The sequence below is a fragment of the Anolis carolinensis genome, chromosome 1, assembly GCF_035594765.1.
Source record: "Anolis carolinensis isolate JA03-04 chromosome 1, rAnoCar3.1.pri, whole genome shotgun sequence".
NCBI lineage: Eukaryota > Metazoa > Chordata > Lepidosauria > Squamata > Dactyloidae > Anolis > Anolis carolinensis.
In genome coordinates this window covers 300,053,637-300,061,187 of record NC_085841.1, presented here as the reverse complement: position 1 = coordinate 300,061,187, position 7,551 = coordinate 300,053,637, and the positions used below count along the sequence as shown (strand labels likewise).

The window sequence follows — 7,551 nt, the reverse complement described above, 5'->3', positions numbered from 1 at the left end:
TTCTTATTCATGGAAAAATAAGACATCCCCTGAAAATTAGACCTAGCACATCTTTAGGAGCAAAAATTAATATAAGACACTGTCATATTTTCGGGGAAACACGGTATATGTCAGTATAGAAGGGGCCTCAATGACTTTCATTACCTTGACTATGGTATTCTTCTGGCCTCCCTTACTCAGATGGGGACTCGAGGCACTGTTTTACAATGGTGCCATTCCTTCCTGGAGAAATGAATCCAAAAGACGATGATGGAAGACTACTGTTTGACCCTTTGGCTCTTGGACTGTGGAGTTCCCCAGGATTTAGTTTTGCCCTACATGCTATCTGGGCACCTGGTGGTGGCACAGTGTGTTAAAGCACTGAGCTGCTGAACTTGCAGACCGAAAGGTCCCAGGTTAGCCCCAGCTCCTGCCAACCTAGCCGTTCGAAAACATGCAAATGTGAGTAGATCAATAGGTACCGCTCCGGCGGGGAGGTAACGGCGCTCCATGCAGTCATGCCGGCCACATGACCTTGGAAGTGTCTACGGACAACGCCGGCTCTTCGGCTTAGAAATGGAGATGAGCACCAACCCCCAGAGTCGGTCACAACTGGACTTAACATCAGGGGAAAACCTTTACCTTTACCTACATGCTATCTAAAATCTAATGAAAGCACAGGGAGAGTTTTGGGGTGCAATGTCATCAAAATGTAGAAGACACCCAAATCTACTGCTGCTTTTCACCCGAAGCTGAGAAGGCTGTCTTAGTCCCCTTTTTAGTTTAGTAAAAAGTAAAAACAACCCTTCTTAAACTTTGAATCCTGAAACTTCTCAGTTTGTTATCATGTAAGTTAAAATGGAATCATGGTGCTATAATTGTGTAGTATGAAAGGGCACCTGGTTTGAAATCCTTGTGGTTTTTATAATATGTTTATGTTCTGTGTGCTTTACATGCCAAAGGCACAATCTCAGGAAGTTCCTTGCCTTTCAGTTACTTTCCTCTGAAGCATTCAGCTCTGGCCAGTGCCCAAGTCCATCCTTAAAACAGTACAACCAGCCAGGCACTCGTTCTTAAAGTTTCCACTTCAAACTCATGCTTTTGGGACATACTGGAAATTTCAGCGAATAATTAGCCAAGACTACAATAGCAAGAAATGAGAAGCTGGGAGGGAACTTCAAGAGACAATTTAGTCTTGAGCACCAAGGAACAAGTTGTCAGATTGGAGGTGCATGATATGGAGATGTAAACATACCCGCTAGTGAAAGGTATGGTGAAAGATTAACTGGAAGAGATAAACAAAGTCTGGTACATACAAAGGTCAGACAAATGAACAAGGTAAATACATGAATTCATGTATTAGGAGAGTGTAATCCAACTAGGAAGTAAAATACAGAGAACTGTCCATTTCAAGAGAGTAGAAGAGATATTTATCCACTTTCAAGTCTTATACAGGCATGCCTTGGTTAATAAACTTCAGACATCAATACTTCCTTTTACAAATTTTATACATCCACCCAGAAACCCTTTGCCTCCTCATCCTCTGTCCAGTTGCTTTTTGTAGCAGCCTCGGCATTGGGAAGGTGGTGAAGGAGAGCTGGAAAACACACACACTTTTAATGTTGGATTATAGTAGCATGCCTGCAGCAAACAATGCAGTAAAGATGCAGATTCTACTCCAACTGATCTTGCAGTATGTGCATGTCTGCTACAGGCAAGCTGCTTCCAAAATCCCTCACTGAACATGTGTGAAAAGCAAACAAGAGGAAAAAATGGGAGCGCTGACAAGTCTGCCTCCCCAGCTATACCCAGTAAGTTTAAAAGGGAAGGGAAGACTTTTAAAGCTCCCCTACCCATATACGTGGCAAGTTTGCAATGCACTGGACCCTGTTTGCTCATTTGGGAAGAAAAATGCACACCACACATTCTATATAGCAAGTCATTTAACCTCAAATTTACAAACTTAAAACAGGGCTCCATGCTAAAGACTTGGCAGCACACTGCAGCGGTCACATTCCAGTCAATACAAGAAGGTTTCTTAACCAGTTACTGAGCGCATCTCTGTTTATGATCCTAAGTTTTCTGTTACAGTTCTAGCACACACAGATTCCTTTTGTGAACACGCATACTTTAAAACAAAAATGGCACCTAATCTCAGGCCAAATGTTACAGTCATGGAGATACTAGGGGGGAAATGGATCTTCTGCTAAAGCTGTCTAGGAGGAAGATTCAACAAATACAGGCAGTCTCCAAATTACAAACAAGATAGGTTCTGTAGGTTTGTTCTTAAGTTGTGTGTGTTTGAAAGTTGTAACATGTACATTTTTAAGTATAACTCCAGCAAAATATACAGTATATATTTTAGCCTTAGATAGTATAGAGAAGGGTTAACATCCCTGAAGTGTTTGTTTTGTGGTCTGTGCCCCTATTCAGAAGATTTCACCTCACTTTCTTTCCCTGTGATAACTGGATTTTGAAAAATGTGGCTTGTTGGGGAAACAAGGATTGGTGGTAACACTTCAGTGGAAACACCTTTTCCCCATGAAAACTCTTTCTGGAGTAAATTTCCCTTCCTGGGGTAGATTTATCTCACTTCCTGTTGTCTCACCTGTTCTTAACTATGAGTGATTTATAAGTCAGATGTTTATAACTCAGAGACTGCATGTACAGGTTTTTTTAAAAGTCTCTCCTCCTTTTTCTCCAGCTAAGCATCCCCCTGGAACCTCCATCCGCCACACTCTTTTGAATTCTCTAATTCGGTAGGCTATTACCAGAGAGAAAGTCAAGCAAGAGAGGACAGCACTTGCTTCTGTCTTTGTGCCCTTCTTTGCCATCTCTGGGCATCACTGCAAGGTGGATTACCCATTAAGATTGTTCTTACCAGGAGAGAGTTGGTCAACGAATAAGCAGTCACTTCGTCTTCTTTCAAACATTGTGAAAACCATCCACTACATGACTATCAGCCACCTCCCAGTAGACTCAAGTCAAGGAAAAGCTTCATGAGAACCATCACAGAGTATCCCTCTGGGCAGCTAAACCAGGCAATTCCAACTGGATGGCCCCCCATGAGGGTCCGCCTCCAGGGGCAAACCAAGAATGGGCAACTTGGAAGTCCCTAAACAGTCTCAGAAGCAGAGTGGGCAGACCAAAAGACAACTTGGCAAGATGGCACTACCTGGAGGAATCCTCCACCTTGTGTGACTGTGGAGCAGAACAAACAACTCCTCATATGTATGCTTGCCCACAATGTCTTGCCTCATGTACAGAGGAGGAGTTGTTTAAAGCTACAGACAATGCGGTCACTGTTGCCAGCTTTTGGTCTAAAACTATTTAGCTGCATGTGATTCCTTTATCACTTTTAAACTTATTTATTATGCAATGTTTTTGACAAGAAATAATAATAATCTTCTTCTTTCTCATGTCCCAATTCTCTAGTTCTTCCAGTGGGTTGCCCCTTTAAGTTTACAGCTTCTCCTCCACATTTGTATATTTCTTCTGGATGGTGAAGTCCTATTATTGTTGTAATAGAAAGTCTGTTCCTATGGGGAGATCAGCAATTATCCTCCTGCCCCTTGCATTACCAGGGGCTGGCACACTTATTTGTGCCTGCTTGGCAGCAATGGCTCAGCAACCATTGCTGCCAAGGGACCACCACTTTGATTTACACTGTTCTGGAGAACAGATGAGTAATCATTGGAAGAAGCAATTATCACTTGCCCAAATCTTCCAAGGCAAAGAAAGGAAAGAATGAGCAATTGCACAGAAGCAATGGCTATTTCTACTCATTTGGTCATGCTCTTTAGTGAGGAGGCGGGATTTGTGAAGCCATCAAACATGAAAAAGGAGAGAAGCAGTTGTTACTCCTCCCCCACCACTCTTTATATTCTCCAGCTCAAGAATGCATTGGGTCAGTGACACCATTCAGTGACACCATTCAGTGGTTCCTTAAAGTTCAAACTGAAACCCAGATCAGATCCACCACTCCACTGGCATGAATGCTGCCCGCTGCCCGCTTGTGCTGTTCAGAAATAGAGCTGCTCTGCTTGCTCACTCACCCTCTGGGCTTGAGATGACCAGGACTGCTCATGGCAAAAGCAGTCACCTCACCCTCTCAGTTGCTGAAAGGTCACTCAGAAAGAGCAGAGAGGTGAATGTGTAGGCAGATGACGTGGCTGTTCTTTTAAGGAACTTAAGATTCTATGCTGCACTACCCAGAAAAAGAGAAAACAGATAAGGCAAATGCACTCTCTAGCCAGGAGCGTGGGCACAGTTCTCACTGCCATGGTGCCCACAAGGGGGGTCAGAGAGAAAGCTCAACGAGGAGCAGTGACCACAGAACTAAGAGGAGCCATGGGTTTGGGGAAAATCCTCATGAATACTGAGAATTCTCTTCCATTATTTTGCAAGAGCCAGTGTGACGTAGTGGTCTGAGAGTTGGACGACTCTGGAGACCAGGGTTAGATTCCCTGCTTAGACATGGAAACCCACTACATTAGTCATACACTGTCAGCCTCAAAAAACCCTATGATCCATTTATCAAGTTGTGAAGGCAGACAACAACCACCACAATCTTCCAGGTTCTACTTGAAGGGTCAGTGGGAAAAATATGAGATATTATTATTTTACAGACTGAAAAAGCTATTCTTTTTTCTTCCTTGGACTATAACTTTCCGAATCCCCACTGGCTATAACAGAAGCAACAATCTTAAAAAGTGAAGTTTTTCAAGCTTTGTGCTCACTCCAATCAGCTGCTTCTGAAAAAAGTACAGCAACATGAAACACCTTTTGTTCAAATACGTATGCAATAGCCATATGCAGAACTAGGCTCTCATACACACACACACCTCTTCAGACCCAGCCCAATGACCTCCCATTAAAATGAACAGAAAAGAGGACAGCAAATCTACACGTTGGCATCAAAACACAAAGGTTAGCCACAGGCTTCTGGATAACACAACAATGGTTTTGATATGTGTGTGTGTGTGTGTGTTAGCACTCTCACACAAGTAAGATTAACATGAAGGCAGTAGCTTTAGAATGCCACTCAGAACCAAGGAGGAACTGAACAAATCCCTGTGAAACTGCTATAAAGAGGAAAACTCACCAATTAATTTCAAAGACTACTACCTAACACTGTGGTAAAAGGAACTTGCTCCATGTGTTGTCCAAGGCCTTCATGGCTGGAATCACTGGGTTGCTGTGAGTTTTCTGTGAGTATGGCCATGGTCCAGAAGCATCCTCTCCTGACATTTCACCCACATCTATGGCCGGCATCCTCAGAGGTTGTGAGGTATATTGGACACTAGGCAAGGGAGGTTTATAGATCTGTGGAAGGTCCAGGGTGGGAGAAAGAACTCTTGTCTATTGGAGGCAGGTGTGAATGTTGCAACTGGCCACCTTGATTAGCATTGAATGCCCTTGCAGCTACAAAGCCTGGCTGCCTCCTGATTTGAGGAATCCTTTTTTGGGAGGCAGGAGCCCCGGTGGCGAAGAGTGTTAAAGCGCTGAGCTGCTGAACTTTCAGATCAAAAGGTCGCAGGTTCAAATCCCGGCAGCAGAATGAGCACCCGCTGTTAGCTCCAGCTTCTGCCAACCTAGCAGTTCGAAAACATGCCAATGTGAGTAGATCAATAGGTACCGCTCCGGCGAGAAGGTAACGGCGCTCCATGTAATCATGCCGGCCACATGACCTTGGAGGTGTCTACGGACAATGCCGGCTCTTCGGCTTAGAAATGGAGATGAGCACCAACCCCCAGCGTCAGACATGACTGGACTTAACGTCAGGAGAAACCTTTACACCTTGTTGGGAGGTGTTAGCTGGCCCTGACTGTTTCATGTCTGGAATTCCCGTTTTCAAAATGTTGATCTATATTTACTGTCCAGATTTTAGAGTTTTTTCTTTCTTTCTCCCACCCTGGATCTTCCACATAGGGCTGTAGCCAAGGGGGGGGGGGGGTTAGAGGTCCAAACCCCCCTCCCCCAAAATTTTTCAGGTTTTTAAAAAAGCCCTGGTTTACTCATGAATTTTAACTGGTTAACCAAATCATCATGAGTGTCCACTGAAGTTTATCGATGGAGCCTCATTTCTAAATTATTTTGCATTATGGAACTATTCTTCATGATTTTTCTGGCTATGGACCTGCTTCCACAGATATATAAAACTCCCTAGTTTCCAATTTACCTCAGGTCAGGGGAGAATGCTTCTGGAACATGGCCACACAGCCCGGAAAACTCACAGCAACCCAGGAACTTGCTCCCTTTGCGAGTGGGCGGGGGAACTCGGAACTTCATTCTTAGCCAAGGGCTTAGTCAACTCCCCCCCCCCCCCCCCCGCCGCCCCTTGGCGCCCACAGTCACCACCAGGAAAGTCCCCCTTGAAAGTGAATAGGAAGTCTTTCCCAGCACTGGCTCCTTGGGCTGTGAATAGGAAGGATCTTCACCTGCTGAACTTCTGCCTGCCGTGCGGCCACGAAAGGAAAGAAAGAGGAACCGGAACGGTGCCAGAGAGAAAAGGCAAGCCTCCCCACAAAGGGTTTTTCCATTCCTTTCTTCCTTGAAAAGCCAGCCCGCTTCCCCGCTGCCAAGGCGGAACAGCCTGAATAAATAAATCACTAGGACGGCTCCTGGGTGCGGGAGGGAGGATCGGGAGGGGGAATTGGGGTGTGTGTGTGTGAATGGCCAGGACCCCGTGTTAGCTGCGAAGCTGGAAGGATGCCTGACTCGTAGGCGTGCCCACCCACCCAGCCACTCGATTGCCTTCATACCCCCCATCAACCACAACTCGCCCCCTTCTCTCTTCTCCAGGTATGCCTTTGCACTGACTCGCAAGGAAACGCCGTCGCGTGTGAATCCCCGAAAGGGTAGCCAGGAGAAGCCCTCCCCGTCCTGCCAGAGCTCTCCCTGCACGCATATCGTCGAAAGAAACATTTCAACGTGGGGTTTCAACAGGGGAGGGGTGCTTTTTTTTTTAGGCAGAGGTAATTTCCACTCTCACGCCGATCTCGAGTGGAAAAGAGAAAGACCCCAACCACTCACCCACATACACACGCCCAGGAAGCAGCCGGAAGGCGTCCCTTGAAACCTACGAAGTCCCAGTCCCGCAATCCCAGGGGTGCTTATTGGGGAGCGGGACGAAAAACACCCTCCTCCCCTACCCCTTTGGGTCCCGAGACGGGTCGGGCTTACCTTGACTGGGGGAGCCTTTGGAGCGAAGCTGAGCCTGGCGGAGTCTTGCCTGCGATGTGGATCGGCAGCGGCGGCGGCTTTCGGTCCTGCCTTCGGTAGAGGGAGGAGGAGGAGGAGGAGGCCGGCCCCCTGGGGCAGCCCCGAGACGCCGCGCAAGGTTAACCCTTGCCCGCCCGGAAGGAGGAGGCAAAGAGGAGGAGGAAGAGGTAGAGAGTGGGCGCCTTTCCTGCGCCAACCCCCCCCCCTCGTCGAAGCCCACCCAGGGAGAAAGACATGCATACATACAGTAGCATCACTAGGGGTGCATCTGCACTACACTATGGAATGAATGCAGCCCTGCACCACTTTAACCGACTTGGATCAATGCGATGGATCCCTGGGAGTTGT

At 46.5% G+C, this 7,551-nt stretch overlaps 1 protein-coding gene across 1 annotated transcript in view; it reads right to left on the bottom strand.

The window, feature by feature from the left end:
• Positions 1-7,318, bottom strand: part of cd82 (CD82 molecule) — an 88,680-nt gene extending 81,362 nt beyond the window's left edge. Inside the window, exon 1 of the mRNA XM_003214626.4 lies at positions 7,165-7,318. The gene's annotated coding sequence lies outside the window, so the exon portion shown is untranslated. The remainder of the gene's footprint in view (positions 1-7,164) is intronic.
• Positions 7,319-7,551: the final 233 nt, after the last annotated feature.